Here is a 20398-nt window from a genome sequence, read left to right as displayed (position 1 = left end):
TATACCCTAAAATTTCAATATCATTGCAAGATCAATATAGACGAATACAAAGGAGTATTCCACTTAACGTCTATGTTCAAGGTGTGCTAAGGGATCATTTTAAGCTAACTTAAATGATTCTTAAACAACACATAACAATGTCAATGTACTTAACAACATCAATTCACAATCAACCAAAAATTACAAGTTACAATTAAACATTGGTTATCAACTGGAAATTTAATGCGAAATCACATAATGGAAAACTTGGACATCTCGTCTTGGACTAAACCAAGATCAATATGGTTATTCTGGGCATTAACCCGCTGGGAAGACCACCCTAGTGCGCACTATCTCAATTAGGGAGAACTCATACCTTCCGCACTAAAGCCAAACTTTAGCCATGTCACTTGTAACACAATATCCCAAGAGAATCCAAAATATATCAAGTTCAAAACTTATATATCATAATTTAAGGCATATAAACCACCTTCCATGCACAAGTATCTTTGAAACCACGCAAACCATGTCTTAGGATTCCAAATCTAGAATGGCATAATAAATGACAAGTTCTTAACATGATATAATGTGCAATATAATACCACATACTCATCAATTTAAACCATGTCTCAACAATAAGCTTTATATACTAGATTACAACATTTATTGTATTAAGCTTCTAAAATAATTAGAATCACCAATAGTAATCAACTTGAATGTAGAATTATCATCACAATAGTATAGTAATTCAAATCAATAAGAGCTATATACAACATCAATAATCCTACACAAGATACATACACAATATACATGTTTAGATCAAATAAACCATAAGTTAATCAGAAGGATTTCCTATAATATGCAAGACTATCATATTAGAAGCATGTACACAATATATATTAAACCCCAAAGGATTATAAAATACTTAAAATATAAACATACTACCACCCCTACCTCAATAGAGAATTGAATCTCTATAATTCAAGCAACCAAGCACTAAATGGAAAACAAGCTTAGGGTTAATGAAGAGGAGAATGAGAGGAAACTTTTACTAGTTAAGGTTCTTAGTCTAAGATAAATGGAAGGGCACCAAAATTGAAGAAGAAAGCTATTAACCAAGCTTTTCTCCAATGGTGGCTAGATTAGAACTTTGAATAACTAAGGAAAATGAAGAGGATAAGTGAAAAATGGTGAGTGGAAGGGCTAGAAATCCTCCACTCACTATGTGCTCTTACATTACCTCTCTCACACACACTTGCAAGACTAAATCTTGATCCTACACTTGTCACAAATCAAAGGCTCTATCCTTAGGCTTAATCTTAAGCCTACACTTGTCAATAATCAATGGTTACATGTACACCAGTCTAAGGCCAACACATGGATGAATCTCCACCCACCAAATGTCAAGAAGTCATGGTGCCAAGTCTCTTCACCTAAATGCCAACAAATGGCTCCATGAGAGTGTGACACTTGTCACAATTTTTAAAAATTGCAAAATGGTCCTTTTTCAAAATATCCTCCAAAATAAATTACAAAAAGGTCCCTAAAACGAAAAATAATTATTTTACATAGTTACACTAAAACCACAAAAGTTATAAATAATTACACTAAAGTATGCATTCATGCCCTTTACAAGAAAAGTACTAATATAGCATGCTTTTCAAGAAAAATAAAAATACCAATGTCATGGAAATCAAATATTATGAATGCATGCAAAATCGGGATCAAATCCGAGCACAACAAGTGAGGTTATACACGGAAAAATGAAAAATGACTAAAAGACGAAATAAGGAAAAGACAAAATAGGAAAAACACGAAAAAAGAAAATCGCCGAAAATGGAAAAGGAGTAAAAAGACCGGGTCATTATAGATTTTGCATAAGTTTTAAACTTAATGTTTTTGGAAGCTTGTAAGGATCATATTCATGTGATGGCTAGGGTCTGACCATAGTACGGATTCGTGAGTTTTCTAAGTCATATGAAGTGCGCAGTAGGTAGTACCTTGTGGGTCGTAATTATCCGGAATAACTTATACACGTGCGCACTAGGTAGTACCTTCCGGGCTAGTAACCCTGAATAACTCGATTGGTCTGCAGCCAAGGATACTAGTCTTTCCACTATTTGATTTTGCATTTAATTTCAAATTGTTAATCATGGATTACTTGTAGCTTGAGAATTGATGCTTACTTTGGGTATTTAAATCCTATTTTGTATACTTAAAACTGTATACTTGCTTTTTATATTTAGATCTTAATTAGTATACTTGAAACTGTATACTTGTTTTGTATATTTAGATCTCATTTAGTATACTTGAACTTGTATCCTTGGTTGTGTATCTAAACCTTAATTAGTATACTTAAGCATTGCATGTTTGATTTGTGCAATCGGACTTCATTATGTATACTTGTGTTGTGTATGCTTGTCTAATGCGTACTTCATTTAGTTGAGTATACTTGTGCTTGTATACTTGATTCATAAGTACGCTATATTTATATTGGATACTTGTGTATGTATGTTAGATATTGCTTATCTTGTTTAACATGATTCAGGGTATTTGAACATGTATGTTTGTATGTCATGTATCATGTTTTATTACGGTTTAGTGTATTTGAACATGTATAATTGTATGCCGTTGTCCAATTCAATTGCATGAGTAGCTTAGGATGCTCCTTGAGTCTCATTTTGACATAGATGTTAGGTGGTATGAGCCCCTTTAACATATTTCACCTTAACGTGATAAAATTGTAAAATGCTAGGTCGATGCATGTTCATCTCCTACAAGTAACTTTATGTTACTCACCCACGTAGTGGAGACATTTTTCAGGTACAAGGACATTAATTTGGGATGCACACTATGCCATGGAAGTTCGTAGACTTGAAGTATCATTTTCCTAAAAATGTTGGCGTGAAATCCTATTTGTAGCTTTATATGACAAAACTTGTAATTTTGTTCTAAATATGTAATGTGCACATAAATACACCTTTTGCATTGTATTTGATATGTATGACATGAGGTCAAGGGCCAAGCATATTTATATTAGCACTTATAGTCATTTGGTGCCAGGTTTTGTTTAAAAATGTAATTTTTATCAACTTGGAAGTTTGGTATGTAAAATCTTGTAAATGAAATGTAATGAAGCCGTAGGCCATTGTAGCGTGTTTAAAATGTCATATTACACTTGCGTGTATGTTCACATTATCACACATTAACATATAATGTAAATTAATCATGCCATGGGGAATTCAAATAAGACTTAGGAACTCATTTCAGCCTTGATGCATAGCAGGTTCATTTTTCACATTTTTGACCAGTTTCGGTTGACTGGTGCCCTGTTTCGGTCAACCAAACCCTCTTGGATTTCATTGTTCAGCAAAAATCCCAACTCCAGTAGCCATTTTCACCATCGAGGCTTATTTCGATTGACCGGTTCTCTACATCGGTCGACCGAAACTCATTTTTTTATCTCGAGCCTTAAACCGGTCGGTCGGTTTGTCACTTCGATAGACCGAACCGAGAGCTCTTTTATCTTCTTTTTCCAGGCTTATTTCGGCAGACCGATGCTCCATTTCGGTTGACCGAAATGGAGATGCCTTGTTGATTTTGTTTGGTTGTTGTTTTATTTATGCTTGTACCAATTGATTTACTTCCACTTGACATTGTTGATCTTGCTTGAGCCATTTAATGGCTTCATGATCTAATTTGAACTAGATCTTGCTTATTTGGTTGTCATTGGTGTCATAGGGTACCAAGTGACCTTTTCATTCTAGCTTTCGCATTCGGTTATTCCTTTGGGTTCCGTGACCTCATGAAAGATCATCTTAGGGTCTTTGAGGTGTGTTATGCCTTGAGAGACCATTGTCTTATTTCTTTTACTTCCGTATCTGAATCCGTTATCGAGTCAATCTTCGGTTTATCACAGGACACTGGGTTGAAAAATCCAGGGTCACAACAAGGTGTATATATATATACACACACTTTGAATTTAATCCCAACTGATTAATTAATTATATTAATTTGTTAATAATTTATTTATTAATTTAATTGTCTACTTTCTTGGGTTGAAATTAATTGCAGGTTTTGAGTGTTGATTATGAGAAGAAAATTGTTTTGATTTGCATAAACGAATTGAATTGGGAGGTTTAATGGGTTTTCTCATGTTGTTCAGCTTTTGTGAGGGTTAATTACGAGGCATGCTAGGTTGGGTGAAGAACTTTGGAGGAGGGGTTTCAAGCATGTGCATTTCTTCTTTGTTAATGATTTTGTCTTAATTTCTCCATTGTCCTCTTTAAGTTTCAAAAGCTTAATAGTTTTTTTTCTTCTTTTCATGTGTTTGATATAGACACTTCTTTCTTAGAAGAGTGTCCTTTTTCATGTGTTTAATAGCCTTTTTTTTTGCCTTAATTAATTTCAACTCCTATATAAAGTATAAATTATTTGCAGTTGTCCAAAAAATGGGTCATATTTCTTGTTCAGTTTGAGGCTTTGAGAATAACTTTACCCCGTCTTTATGTTTGTTTCTTGTGAAAAGAAGTCTTATTTATGTTCCCCCAATTTTTTTCTACTTCCTTCATTTTTTATTTTTTTATTTTTGCGTTAATGTTCTGTTCGGCTAATTATTTCTAATAATTTGTCATCTAGAGACATGTGGGAAGCTTGTTAGAAGACTTTACACAAAGGTAGATCAGCACGCTAGCAGTGAGTGGAAACTTTTTGGTTGCTGGAGGCTTAAGCTTTCAAGGAGAACTTACTTGTAAGGTGAGTTGATATATGTGCCATTGTCTATCTCTTTTTATTCTTGTTTCTTTAAGGGTGAGGTGGGAGAAGAAAAGTAGGAGAAGTTTTGTGAGATGCAGCAATACAAGGTCATTAGTTTATCTTAGTAGGCAAAAACCTCCATGGAAATATCAAGACAGAAAAATAAAGAAATATAGGAAGAATTAGCATCTACTTAAGTATTTGATTTTATTAATTTGGTTCTCTAAAATTCTACCAACTTTTTTTCATTTCTCTTTTAAAAAAGTATTCACAATCCTAAAACAATTTTGTAGCAACATAACTTTTTCGTACATTCATTTTTTTTTTTTTTTTTTGGAATAGACACTAATTGTATTTATTCATTGTCTGTTTTGTAAATTTTTGAATGGGCCCATGCTACAAGACTTCAAGCTCTTTTTGTTTAAGATAGTTTAAGTAATGTATGTCCAAATCTTTGAACCCTTTGTTTAAGAATCTATAGCTCCTTTTTGTCTAAGATTTTGAAACATTTTATTTAATATACTAACTTGTTTTGATCCAAATTATTTGAGTTGAAATGGTTTTAGATGCTAGGACTCATTTTTTTACGCGATGGGCTTTATTATGTTTGTTATAAACAATACATTTTTTGGTTGGTGTAACTTACACAATGTTAAATATTTATTTGTTTGCATAATCGTGTTAATGTGATAAATTTTTTTTTTTCCTATAATATTTCTTTTGTTTATAATGTTAATAATTTATAAGTTTGCCACAAATTCTTATCGTGCCACAATAAATTTGTAGCCTATTTTTGGTATTTGTCACAATATATATTTTTGACTATTAAATTATATTTTATTTTATTAATAATAGAATGGCCACGGATAAACTCCGTGGCCTATTTTGAATAGTTGCCATGATATGTATTCGTGAGCAATTAAAATTATAACCACGAATAAACTCTGTGACTTATTTGGATATTTGTCACGACATATATTCGTAGATAATTAAATTTATAGCCACGAATAAATTCCGTAGGAAAAGACCTATTCTACCACGATAAATATTTTCGTTGCAAAAGGACGGAATTAGCCATGACTAAATCCTATATCGGGATTGCTACTTGCCACGAAAATATTGTTATTTAGCGACGAAATAGTTTGTGGCAATAGAAGATATTTTACCATGGGTTCAAATTTGTGGCAAAAGGTCCACATTTTGTCACAAAGATTTTTAGTCGTGGTTATTGGCATTCTGTGACGGGGCTACACCCACGACCGAGCCACGGTCTATTTCTTGTGGCTAAAAAGGTTTCGCCACGAAATTTGAAAGTTTTTGCCACGAAGTGTCTGATGGCAAAAACCTAAATTTGTTGTAGTGACATTCACATATCAAAATTTAAAATAAAATAAAAAATCTAAGATCCGAATCCAAAAGGGGAGCCAGATTGCAATCAATGTGAAACCTGCAAAATAAAATAAAATAAATAAGAAGAAGAAAAAAAATTGAGATTAGAATTTTAAGACTGAAATAAATTTTTTAAAGAGTATTTTAGAAAACTTGATATCCGGGTGACAACAAGATATTCCTTTGGAATTAAGTGACTTTGTTTTTCTTATTATATCAAGCAATTTACACACACACACAAAACTTAGTATAATGTATTCAATTTGATAACATATAGACAAATGAAAAGTTGAACAACGAGATTGTATAGTGTGTATAAGAAATTTTGGCTACCAAATTTATTGCTAATGTGTATTTTGTGCAAAATTAACTGCTAGGCAGGTCAATAATGCAAGAATTAGAGATATTATAATCTGTGTTGGAGTTATTATAAAGCATTTATTCTTTATAGAAGAAGAGGGAATAATAAGTATTATAGCTTCCTGTTGTTGAAAATTATCATATATCTACCCTATATATTGGCAATAAAATCTTGTGTTAAAAAAAAAAAAGTAAATTCAAGGGTATTTTTAGTAAACTTTTGCTACATTAATCGATGCAACACAAGAGGATTCAAGTTTGAGGCAATAAATTCATGAATATATATCAATCGAAGAAATCCAGAATGATACAGATGCAAATTACTGATTCACTCATGGACTCTTTGGCATAGAAGTTGGTTTGTGTGGTCTAGAGTTCGAGGATTGGTGGTGAGAGAACTGAGCAAAGAAGAAACGGATGCAAATTTTCTAGAAATATGCAACAAATGCATTGTTGTCTAATTGATTGAACATTGATATATGACAATTCAATATTTCCTTAATACAAGCTATTAACTTATAATCAATTAATATACAAGCGATCTTATATGGCTATCACGTGCATGAGTGAAGAGAAAAAATAATCCACAAAGTTAAAAGCTACTTAGCAAATCAAAACCCAAATCAGTTCCAATCAATTAGCTTAAGCATTGCGTGATAAGAAAAAAAATTCTTTGAGGTAAGACAAGAAAAAAAAAAAAAAAGGATATCATAGATAAACCTCAACTCACCACTGATTAAACAACACAGGCTATACTTACACAACCAACATATATGAGATTAATGTACGGTATGAAACTTAATGAATGATTAAGGTCCCACATTTTAATTACATGGCATCATATGGGTTTATTATATATACTAAAATTTTAATGGCAACTATACCTACTTCCATGCTTGTCTCATTATTTTTCCCTCAAATGTATGGAATACCACCTCATTAATTGTGTAGGCACCCCATTTTGCACCATTTTTAATAAATATTTTTAAATATTCTTGTTTGTTTTTTTAAAAAATACTGAACAGAACCTAAAAATTGACACATTTTCAAGTTTTTCATGGTATTTTCTCAATGCTACCCAGAAATGGCAGAGAACAGAGCAGAACTACACATTACCCAACCATCTTAATTAATTCTCACGTACTCCTTCACAAAGTGGTGCTATTGCAACCATCTAAAGAATGTGTTGATTCCATACATCCATCTCAATATTTTCATTTCAACCATTTTTTTTTTTTTTTTAATCTTTACGAATATGTTTTTTCTTAGCTACTCAATATTTTCATCACATCTAACTGTCATACTTAACAATTAGATAAAAATGGCAATTTACAAGAGATATACATATATAGTAGATATAGTTGATGAGGTTCTCTTAAACTAAAACTAACACCATATTTTTTCTTTTTTTTCTTTTTCTCATATTCTCCTTCCAAGGCCCACACGGTGTCAATGAAAAGATTGGGTTCACTGATACAACTCTTCTTAGTCTCTCTTCTGCATTTCTTCCTTTTAATCTTCCTAGGATTGATAGCCTAAATTTATATTTGATATCACCTTCCAAATTTACATTATATTTGAATGTCAAACTTAAAGTGACTTATATTTTTCAGACTATAATTTTCCTAGAATTGATATTCTTACATATTTTTTCCCTATTTGTTCTTGTTTTATTTGGAAAATTCTTAATGAAAAGGTGGGGTATGATATTGCAAAGTCAGAAGCAATTATTGTCAAGCCAATCACCCTTGTATGTTAAAGATTTAATAGGCAGACAATTTTTATAATTCTTTTTGTTATTCAATATTCTTTGTGTGCTATTATCAACCTTGTATGTTAAGATTTAAGAGTCCCTGTCTTGTCTTGTCTTAAATTTTGAACCAATATTTCAGGTATTATACGCCACATTTAGCCTGTCCAAACAATTTGCTCATTTGATAGGTTAAAAAACTTGAACTTTTACCAAAACCCATTTAAAATTTATCTTTCAATTTCATCCATTACATTTAATTCAATTATCAAAATATTTCTTATACCCATGACCAAGATCAAATTTTAGTTGAGCAATGGAACCTAAAATATGTTTTCTTATATTATCCTTAAAATTTTTAACAATTATACATTTCAAAAATAAAGACTCAAAAGCCAAAAACCTTATGGCTCATGATTTGAAACTTCCACCTAGTTACACAAAATCATAAAAAAAATATGCTTTATGCTTTTTTGATTCAAACCACTGGTCCATAAAAGCTCCCTAAAAAACTACTACATATACACATCTCTTCAAACTGTACAAAAGATATTAAAAATAGTATAGATAATATGATGCCTATGCTTGCAATAACAAGAGGAACATGCAAAGGAAAAGGGGTAGAAAATGACTACAAAGGCATCTATCTACAATACTAACCTTGAGAAAATATTGATTCATCCCACTTCTTGTTTGTTGTCTCCACTGCGCGTACACTGCAAATCAAAGCAAAAAGATGTGCAAATATATATAAACAATGTCACAAACAACTAAGGGGAAGAAAGCATAGCACATTGAATGATTGAGCCCAAAACCAGGGAAATAGTTTCTAAATGCTAATCTTATCTTGTGACTTATCTAAACCATATAAATATTAGTTACTAAAATGGCCTCTTCAAGATATCAATAACAGTAAAAGAATATAAAATATAGAGATGAGTTTCAATTGCTAGAAAACTATTTCTTTTTAAATGGATATATGTATGAACACTACAACAAATCTGGTTATTAGTGACAGTCCTTTAGGGACGGTCTAAAAATTGTCCTTAAAAACGTTATTTTTTGGCACGGTACAAGTAGTACCATCCCCAATACCCAAAAAAAATTGTGCGCCAAACTTTAGCGCTTGAATTTTTTTGGCTTGTGCCTTGTGTGGCGCTACTGTAAGGACAAAAATACAATAAATAAATTTTTAATTTTGTAAAATAATGAAGGGATACTACAACTTCGTCGTTTTAATAATAAAAAATTGATAAAACATTATAATTAATAGCTTTTCACAAAGTCATTTTTGTAAATTTGTGCCTTGCTTGATATTGCACATATTTTTCTGTCCAACTAACTACATGATAACATTATAATTAATAGCTTTTCACAAAGTCATTTTTGTAAATTTTGGTTGAAAAACAATGTAAATATATATATTTTTAAGTTATTCAATTTAATACATTTTATTCTTTCATAATAAAAAATAGAGTAATGTTATATAAACGTGAATTTATTCAACATTTTATTCTTGTTTACATGATTTTTTGTTGTTCATTAGTTTGGTTTTTTTAGCTTAAGGTATGCATTCTCTGGTATTGTTATGCATCTTTAATGACAATTTTGTTTGCCTTTTTGTTCAGAGTTTGCAGAGGAAGAGACTAATTTTCAAAACTAGCACTAAGAAACAAGAGTTTTTTCGAAGTACTTATATCCAGGCTTTTCTTTGATCTTAAGAGAACCCTCTTCAGTCTCATCCTAGCTTTAACCTCTTTTATCTCCCCATCTGTTATTTCCTTTTGATTCTTTGATCTTTCGGTAGTTTTTTATGCAAATACATGTTGTAGGGTTTCAAAATTGTAAAGGGCCTGCTCATAATGTAATAAATTGACCTTAGGTCTGGACGTTTGTTACGGTTTTGAGAATGTGTTTGTGGATCTCTTGTGGAATCACAGTCTAAGTCAACATAATGTAATTATTTTGCTTCTTAATTTCTTAATATCACAATCATTTTGAATTTAGTTGATATTTCAAAGGTTTTGTATGTAACTTACTTACAAAGTGGTTCTTTTTTTTTTTTTTTTTCTAATCATACTTAATTATAAAGATGATCAAAAACAAGAATTTCAAGGATATGCGATTTCTAAAGCCAATTTTGAGGATGTTGAAAACTAAGGAACAGTACAACTGACACCCATTCAAGTGCAGGGACTTCCTGTTATTTTATCTGGAAGGGATATGATAGGGATTGCATTCACAGGTTCTGGCAAGACATTGGTTTTTGTCTTGCCACTAATTATGGTGGCACTGCAATATTAATTGATGATGCCTATTGTTCCTAGGGAAGGGCCATTTGGGTTGATAATTTGCCCATCAAGAGGGCTTGCTATGCAGAACTGCGAAGTTGTGGAGCAGTTTCTAGTTCCCTTGAGGGAGCGTGGCTATCCAAAATTGAGAACATTGCTTTGCATTGGGGGGTTGATATGAGATCGCAGTTGGAGGTCGTGAAGAAGTGTGTGCATTTCGTTGTTGCTACCCCTGGGAGGTTGAAGGATAAGCTTGCAAAAAAGAAGACGAGTCTTGATAATTGCAGGTGAGCACTGTTTACATTGAATGGTCTTTATTTTATCTTGCAGTTATATTAAATATGAGGTGACACACCAATCTGCTGAGAGAATTTACGTTTATTTTATTTCAAACCAAGTCTGGAGCCGTCTTTGCTTTCCTAATATTTTGTGTTCAACTTATTGAATGGCACTATGACTAACGTTTGTTGTTCCCTTCTGAATGTTTTCATGGGGTCTCAGGTAATGAAAAAATTGTTTATTCGTACTAGAATCATTAATCTTAGGCTATTAGCTTTTAAGATCTTGTTATACGTTTGTTTTTTAAGTTAGTTTCTTAATCGAAAGGGGAAAGAAAATACCAACAGTGTCTTAATCGAAAAGGAAAAAAATACAGAACTGGTCGAATGGGGCTGAATAAGTTTCTATCTGCTGCACCAGAGATGGAAATTCAGAACTGGTGGTGGGGAGGTGGAAAGGGGGTTGGAAATCTGCTTACCACTTCTTGTTTTATTGGGTTTGACTTTTTGAAAATTTTACTTGAATCTTCTTCAAAATGAGTTCATTATGTCGTTTTTGAAAATTTTACTTAATTAATTATTATTAGAGATTGAAATAAATTTCTCACGAGAATCTGTAGTAGAATTGCTAATGTTAGTTGTCAATCCTCTAATACCATTTTGGAGTTTGCTTGTAGTAAATTTGTTGGGACTTGGGACTAAACATAATTTTATTATGGAGGAGAGGTTAAATTATCCTTTAATTTTCAGCTTTCTTACATATTTTCTTGTCAAGGTTTTCTTTGTGTTGTCTTTTGTTTGTACTTACAAGAGACTCTTGCCTTTATTATTGTAGAAGATAGGAGAACCCCTCTATATAAGGAGAATTATAAACTTCATTAACTCTTCTTATACTATGAAGCCTAAAATCAACCTTTGCAATAAATGGGACATCTGCTGAAAAACTTGAAATGGGGCTGAAGAAGTTGCTATCTACTGCACCGGAGATAGAAATTAGGTACTGCTCTAGATTTATATGTCTAAAATCTTCTTTAATTCATTAGAATTCATTATAAAAATCTATGGATTTATTTGAAAAACAAAGGGAAGGGGTAGGGTTATCCCATCAAAAGAAAGGAAGAAAAGGCCATAATCCTCCCTTTGTTTTGGAGTTTTAAACAGAAAAGGAAAGAACAAAAACAAATAATCACTATTTTCATTTTTCATCTTCAGTTTGATTCTTTTGTACTAAAAAATTGAAAGGATAATGAACATTTAGAGGGCATTGAATTATTTGACAGAAGTGGAATTATCAGAAAATGAGAGGATTGAAAGATCTGAGAAATTTTAGTGGGTTACTTGAAGTAGAATGATTTGTAAACTAAGAGAGCTCTGAGTGATTTGGCCTAACTGAACAGACAGTTTATCAGTCTTGCGGTAGTTGCTGTTCTCTCTCTCTCTCTCTCTCTTTCCAATAATGCTACTACTGAACATTTTACATCCACAAGTAGAAGCGAAGGCGGCACGATCTTGTCTTACATTTCTCTTGGACCACAACTACCTCGATCATAGACCAATTAAGCCTAATATTCCTCCTTTGAGACCAAATTTCCATTGCACAATAAAGATAATAAACAATAATAAAACTTAATGAAAAATCAAATAAATACACAAATTTCCATCTAAATAATTTCTTAAGCACCATGCATACCTACAAACTTGTAACATTGTTATTGGGCTTAAGTTTCTATAAATGGTGGTCATATGATATAATTGTTTTATTTGAACTTATAACTGTAAGGATGTTAACATCAAACTTTAAACAACTCAAGTTCTACAGTTCACATCTTAATGCTCAGAAATGTTGAGCAAGTTTTATATCCCGTGCATTTTACTAGTGTTCATGAGTGGTTTTTGCTGACTCTGTACTTTATACAATGGTGATAATTCTATAATAATTGTTCAATATCCTATATTTAAAAATGCAGTGGCCTGGGACAGTACTAATCTCTTTGATTTTGCAAATTTATTATTATTATTATTTTATTTCGTTATGGCATTTACAATGAGGACATGGTTTAATAAGAAGGTAAATCTATCTCAAATAGGAATGGAATTAAGCAAAGGAAGAATTCATGGCAAGATGGAGTGTTGGGGACTAATTGCCCTACCCCTCCAAACACAAATTTCACATACAAGTTCCAGACCAAAGACCAGATTGGAAGCTACACATACTTCCCATCGATTCTGATGCACAAAGTTGCTGGAAGGTTTGGGGGAATAAATGTCTATGCAATACCTCAAATCCCAGTTCCATGTACTTTACCTAGGACAAATTTTACTTTCCTTATTAGGGATTGGTATAAGACCAGCCATAAGATGAGGATAATACATATAAATTATGTTTACACGTTTCTAATATATTGATTCTCAAAAATGTATTCTCAATCTATGCTTATTTAAAAGAATACATCGAAAAATTAACCCAATATAAAGAAAAAATAAAATTGATTAAACATAAAATCCCTGATTAATTTGTTGCCCTCAATCAAGCTTGAATAGAGCTCAATGAAACTTTATTGGTCGGTTTCTTGCATCCTCAATGGCTTCCAACATAATTCCACTCTAGGGCTTCAATTAACTTATGGATTTTGAGAGCGAGAATCAATCAGATTGAAAAATAAACTGGGTTCAACTTTTTTGCGAAAAAAATTGTTCAGATTAGGGCTTCAAAAATAATTTAGGGCTTGGAAGCGACCAGACAGAGATGGAGATGGGGATGGGGATGGGTCAAGTGAGAGAAAGAAGTGATTGGATATGAGAGAGAAGAGAATCTAAATCTGATTCAGACTAGGGCTTTATGTGAGCGAACTCAGAGAGACAGGAATAAGCGAGATTGAAATGAAAAGAGAGTGCGGGTTCTTTTTGGCCAGATGCGTATATATAATAGAAATAAATTACTCCATTATATGGTCATTGACATATATTAAATTTAGAGTATTTGGACAAGTAATGAAGTTTTTATTTAATATTTATCTTGAGTAAATATTTAATTCATGTGATCTTAACTAGTTTGAAATCAATGTGTGTTAGCATATTATATTAGGCCCTAGCATGTTCTTCAGTATAAGTGAATTTGAAACTAATCGGATGTGTTTTAAAATCTAGAGAATATTTAATTAATTGATTAATTTATTTATTCCATGTATACTATTCACTTCATTTGAATTCCGATTTAATATTCTTGATATGTATGACATATTCTTTCACATATATTAAATCGGGAATATTTGATTAGGTTTTGAAGCCTTTCATTTATTATTTTTCTAGTATTAAAGTTTAATACTCATGGCCGTGTCTTGCTTAGAATTCACTTGTATCATGTTTTTAAATCAAGTCTTAACATGTTGTATAACATATATTAAATTGAAATCATTTGGATGAATTTCAAAACCTAGAGATTTTAATTAAAAGGATTAATTAAAATCCATTCAATGACTGCTTTGTCTTAATTAAGTTTCTAACTTAGCATTCATTCTTTCCTTGACAAGTTCCCTCACATGTATAAATTTGAGAATAATCGGATAAATTTTGAAACTTATATTTTAATTATTTGCTTTGTATGGAACTTGATTCACATGGTCGTGTCTTGCATGAAATGAACATGTAACTTGATATTGAACTTGTCCTTGATATGATCCTTGACTTGTCTTGTAATCTTGACAATTTAATCCCTTAAGTAGATTAAATTTCCTTATATGCTCCCATCGCGTAAATCATGTTTTGATATTGAACTCGTGTTAACTTATGAATTGGACTTGTATTTCATGTACTTTCATCTTTTTATTAAGCATCGTGACTCCTTATATCTAGGTTTCATTAATGTACTTAATGAACATGCACATTTGTCTTGAAATGGTTTAATTACACATGTGTTATTTAGTGAGTAATTGAATCATGTATCTTATACTTATGGTATATTTACTTCAATAGATTTCATGTGCTATATATATATCTTGGTTCTAGTCTATATAGATGTACACTATGATTTCTTGACATTTCACATGCCATCATAGTTAAGAACTTAGGGCATGACTTGTGTGTTCCAAAATCTTGGTTGTGCATGAAACGTGGTTAATGCATTTGTTGTATTTTGATACGATCTTAGTTGTACAACTTGTTGATTTTGGGACTTGGGATATCAATCAAGAATTGACATAGCTAGGATTTGGTTCTAGTACGGGGGATTATCCCTCTACAACTATAGTGCGCACTAGGGGAAAGGCACCCATGGGTCAGTAGCCCTAAAGTGATCTCAAAAGTACGACTTTAATCTGGGCGATATCCGAGTTTTCCATATTGGTTGATTTCACTCTTTAAATTTCAAGTTGCTATTCCTTGAAGATTTAAACTTGTTGTGTATGTGAAATGCTTTAATCTTGTTTACTTGCATAGATGTTATGCCTTGTTCTTGATTTCATGTATAACTCTTTTCGCGTTCCATGGAATGTTCCATCCTTGTTTAATTGCATAGATATTATGCCTTATTCTTGATTTCGTGTGTTACACCTATCGTGTTAATTGGAATGCTCCCATCATGTTAATTGTATTGATAATGTAACTCTTGTTAACTTATATCCATGTATACTTCTTGTCATGTTATGTGAAATGCTCCAATCTTGTTTCATTACATAGATATTATGCATTATCCTTGATTTCATTTATTTTTCTTGTCTTGTTAATTCGAATGTTCCAATCATGTTAATTATATTGATAATGTAATTTTTGTTAACTCATATTCAAGTATCCTTCTTGTCGTATTAATTGGATCATTCTAATCTTGTTAAATTACATTAATAATGTGATTCATGTTCAATTGCAAACTTGTCGTGTTCTTTGGATTATCCCAACCCTAACTCGTTTCATTTATGTATATATATCATGATTCTTGTTGATATTGCTCTAATATAGCTTAGGATGCTCCCTGAGTCTTATTTTGATATAGACGTTAGGTGGCATCATCCTTTTGAACTGTTCCATGTAGTCTAAAAATCTCTAAAGAAATCGAGTCGATGCATACTCATTCTCTACGAGTAAACTTGTTTACTCACCCCGAAGTTACTGGGTGATTTGTTCAGGTACGAAGACTTGGTTCGTGATGCTTGTCGTTCATTGGGATGGCTTGTAGCTTCGAGTTTCCATTTCATGCAAGTGTTAGCATGAAATATCATTTGGTAGCCTTATGTATCAAACTTGTATTCTTTGATTCCATTTGTGTAATATGTACATAAGTACACTCTTTTCATTGTATTCAACATGTATAACATGAGGCCAAGGGCCAAGTATGTTCATATTTGCACTTGTACTCATTTGGCACTACCTTTTGTTTAAAAATGTAACTTTTCTAACTTTGGAGGTTTGGCATGTCAAATCTTGTAAATGGAATGTAATGAGGCCGTAGGCCATTGTAACATATTTAAAATGTCATATTACACTTACGTGTATGTTCACATCATCACACATTAGCTTATAACGCAATTTTTTCATGCTATGGGGGGTTCATGTAAGACTTAAGGTCTTTTCTTCATTTTTGATGCATAACAGGTTCATATGCACATTCTCGAGCCATTTCGGTCGACCGAAACGCCAGTTCGGTCGACTGATTCTCCTTTGATTTCAATTATTCAGCAAAAACTCCAAATCCAGTAGCCATTTTCACTGTTGAGGCTCATTTTGGCCGATCGGTTCTCTACTTCGGTTGACCGAAGCACCATTTTTCATCTCGAGCTACAAACCGGTCGACCGGTTTGTCATTTCGGTTGACCGAACTGAAGGCTCATTTTCCCTTCTCTTCCTGGCTCATTTCGGCAGACCGATGCTCTATTTCGGTCGACCGAAATGGAACTGTCTTGTGGGTCTTGCTTGGTTTGTTGCCTAGATAGGTTAACCTTGTTTCATTCATTCCCACTTGACCTCGTTGATCTTGTACAAGCCATTTAATGGTGTACATGGTCTAGTTTGAACTAGACTTTGTTCCCTTGGTTGTCATTGGTACCATAGGGTATCATTTAACATTTTTATCCTAGTCTCCGCTTCCGGTTATTTCCTTGAGTTCCGTGACTTCATGGAAGGTCACTATGGTGTCCTAGGGATGGTTCGTATCTCTAGAGACCTAGGTTTATCCTCTGCTCCCACGTTTTTGTTTCCTTTGAGTTCTTTGACCTCATGGAGGGTCATCTTAGTGTCTTAGATGTGTGTTATGTCTTGGAAGACCATTGTCTTGCTTCTTACTTCCGCATCTGGATCCGTTATCGGGTCAATCTTCGGTTTATCACTATTGCTCCGGGTTGAATCAAAAACCCGGGTCACGACAATAACTACCCTTTTTTTTTTTCTTTTTTCTTTTTTGTACAATTGAAAGGGATATTTATTCAACAAAGTTAACATATTTTCAGTCAAAAGAGGTAACTTTTTTTTTTTTTTTTTTTTTTTTTTGATAATTTTTTGTAGGTCTTGTCAAAAAAATCATTTAATTTTTTTCCCTAAATGAAATAAAAAATTTATTAGATAAAAATAACCTCTTTTTTTTTTTTTTTTTTTGGGTCTTATCAAAAGATATAATTTATTCAATATAGATATAAAAAAAAAAAAAATTCTTTTGGGTATCTTGACAAAAAAGATAATTTCTTCAATAAATATTTTTTTTGAGTTTTTTTTTTCATGTCAAAATAGATAATTTTTTTAATGGTTCCTTTTTTTTTGGTCCAGTCAAAAGAGTTAATTTATTCAACATAAATTTTTATTTCTTGGTCCCGTAAAAAAAAAAAGTTATTCAATTAATTTTTTATCTTATCAAAAAAAACCTAAAATAATAAAGATTAGCGATAAGAAGAGAAAATCTAAAATGATAGTTTTGTGATTTAAAAAGTAATAATTATTTACTTGTAAAGTTAGAGTTAGAATTACTATTTCATTTAATAATTGTAGTGCAAACGTTGAAAAGTGAAGTATAGATATCGCCTCCCTATTTTAAACTATAAATCTTTAGACAAGAGTCTATTTACTAATAAAATTAACTAAATATATATTTTTAATTAAATAAAATTGTTATTAATATATTAATTATAATGAAAACATATATCACCTATTCCACTTTTGGAAGACCCTAATGCACACCACAAGTCTGATCCAATATATATATATACTGGTTATATATGATAGAGTTTTATAGAAAATAAAATAGGTAATTTGTGGTACAGTGTTATAGAAATTATTTTATTTTCTTTAAATATATCCTTGTCTAATTAGATTTATTTTTATTAAAAAACTCATAATAAATAGATAAATATATGTTATATGTGATAGAGTTTTATAGAAAATAAATAGGTAATTTGTGGTAGAGTTTTATAGAAATAGATAATTTGTGGTAGAGTTTTATAAAACTGTTTTATTTTCTTTAAATATATCCTTATCTAATAAATAGATAAAGTTAATTTTATAGAAATTATTTTATTTTCTTTAAATATGTCCTTGTCTAATTAGATTTTCTTTTATTAAAAAACTCATAATAAATAGATAAATACTGGTTATATGTGATACAGTTTTATAAAAAATAAAATAGATAATTTGTGGTAGGGTTTTATACAAATAGATAATTTGTTGTAGAGTTTTATAGAAATTATATTATTTTCTTTAAATATATTCTTGTCTAATAAATAGATAAATAGGTAATTTGTGTTAGGGTGGTAATTAATTTATGGTAGAGTGACGAATGTAGGTTTATGGATTCTGTTGACACTTCATGCAAAAACAAAAAAAAACCTACAAAGACTAAATTAAATATTTTGGAGTAATACTATCCCCAATAGCTAAAATACCAACCCTATAATACCCCCTTATAAGAGTATATATATGACCCAAATTTGGATTTATTTATTTATTATTATTATTTTACATGGTTCTTAGGATTTTTTTTTTTTTTATATCAATTACCTTAAAAATTAATTCTTATAAAATCATCTCTCATTAATTAAAAGACAATGAATTTAATTCAATCAATCTTATTAAGTACTCAATGATCAATGATGGAGAAGTTGGCGTGACTTGCTAACAGGGACGGAGCAAGAATTTCAAATGAGAGGGGCACACTGCCAAAAAAAATAATAATAATATGGAGTGTATATATATATATATATATATATATATATATATATATATATATATATATACACATAACAACCATAAAATTCAAAAGGAAAGAAAGAAGAAAATTATTCAAATATGCACGTTAAAAAGAAGAATTTTAAAAGTAAAAGTAGAAAAAGAAAAAGGAAAGAAACATTAAAGAACTTTAAAAGGAAAAAGTTAAAAAGTTTCAATTGAGGAAGAAAATTTTGACTTTTCATTTAAAAAAATTTAAGGAATTTAAAGAGTAAAAGAAAAAATAAAGAGATAATTTTAGAAACCACAAAATTTAGGGGGCACTATATAATTTTTTTTAATTGATTGATCAAACTTTACTCAATGATGGATGCTAGAAAAGTTGGCATGACTTGCGATAAAATTGTAATTATTGAAATATATATTTGTAAACAACGTTTGAAAAGTTTAATTATTAACTATTACTCATAAATTTATTTATAAAGACTGACACTTAAATTTTTTAATTATTAATTATATAATTTATTTAATTAATATATAATTTATGTTTTAAATTTGGCCATTATGCGAAAAATAAGAAAAACAAAATTAAAAATTTATCTAAAGCAAAAACATTTCGCTAGAAAAGTTATAAATATTTAAATTTCATTCAAAAAAAAAAAAAAAAAAAACATTTTTTTAGTTTAGGACATTAAATTCCATGACACAAATAGTTTTGTTTTTTAAATAAATATTCTTCAACAATGCTTTGCTTGGTAAGAAAGAAAAAAATTGGCGTATGCAGTTCCCTTGAACAACGGGCGATAAGCGATTGAAAAGAAGTTGCAGAGACTAGAGACAATCTGATATAGTGATATGCAGCGTATGCTGATATGGGTTTTGAACTTTTGATTCTCATAGTTGCAGAGGCTAGAGAGAGATATAGAGAAAGATATGTATGTTTGGTTTGTAACTTTGAAAACAGTTCTCAAGAATTCAGAGAACAGAAAACTGTTTTTAGATAACTATAAAAGACAATTATTTGAAAACAGGCCTTTAATAACTGAGTTTTCAAAAAACGGTTATCAAAATACTTAACCGAACATAATTTTTATAATTTTCTAAAAATAGAAAACTGTTCTCAGAGTTACAAACCAAGCAGACCCATAGAGCTTGCTTGGTTTGTAATTCTGAAAACAGTTCTTAATAATTTAGAGAACAATAAAAGACAGTTCTCTCAATGAAATGTTTATTTATTTATTTTACTTTTAGGATATTCTTAAAAACATATCCAATTAGGGGTGTATTCGGTTCGGTTTGGACCGTTTTGAGAGTTTTTGAAACCAAACCATTTCTAATGGTTTCAGAAAATTTAGAATCAAATTAAACCATTTGACCAAAGGAACCGAACTGAACCGAACCGTGAAACAAGGTTCAATTCGGTTCGATTCCACAGTTTCTCTTTTATTTATTTATTT

At 31.0% G+C, this 20398-nt stretch overlaps 1 long non-coding RNA gene across 1 annotated transcript; it reads right to left on the bottom strand.

Moving 5' to 3' along the window:
* Nucleotides 1–5239: 5239 nt before the first annotated feature.
* Nucleotides 5240–10293, bottom strand: LOC132266958 (uncharacterized). Its single transcript, XR_009468784.1, has 2 exons — nucleotides 8894–10293; nucleotides 5240–6181 (listed from the first exon to the last, which is right to left on the bottom strand). It is a non-coding gene; the product is annotated as an uncharacterized LOC132266958 (long non-coding RNA).
* Between the last annotated feature and the right edge of the window lie 10105 nt (nucleotides 10294–20398).

The sequence above is a fragment of the Cornus florida genome, unplaced genomic scaffold, assembly GCF_030987335.1.
Source record: "Cornus florida cultivar Cherokee Brave unplaced genomic scaffold, ASM3098733v1 CherokeeBrave_3.0.0_Hap2_Chr07, whole genome shotgun sequence".
NCBI classification, from domain to species: Eukaryota; Viridiplantae; Streptophyta; class Magnoliopsida; order Cornales; family Cornaceae; genus Cornus; species Cornus florida.
Note: the sequence above shows the minus strand (reverse complement) of the source record. Positions and strands in the feature narration are given on the sequence as shown.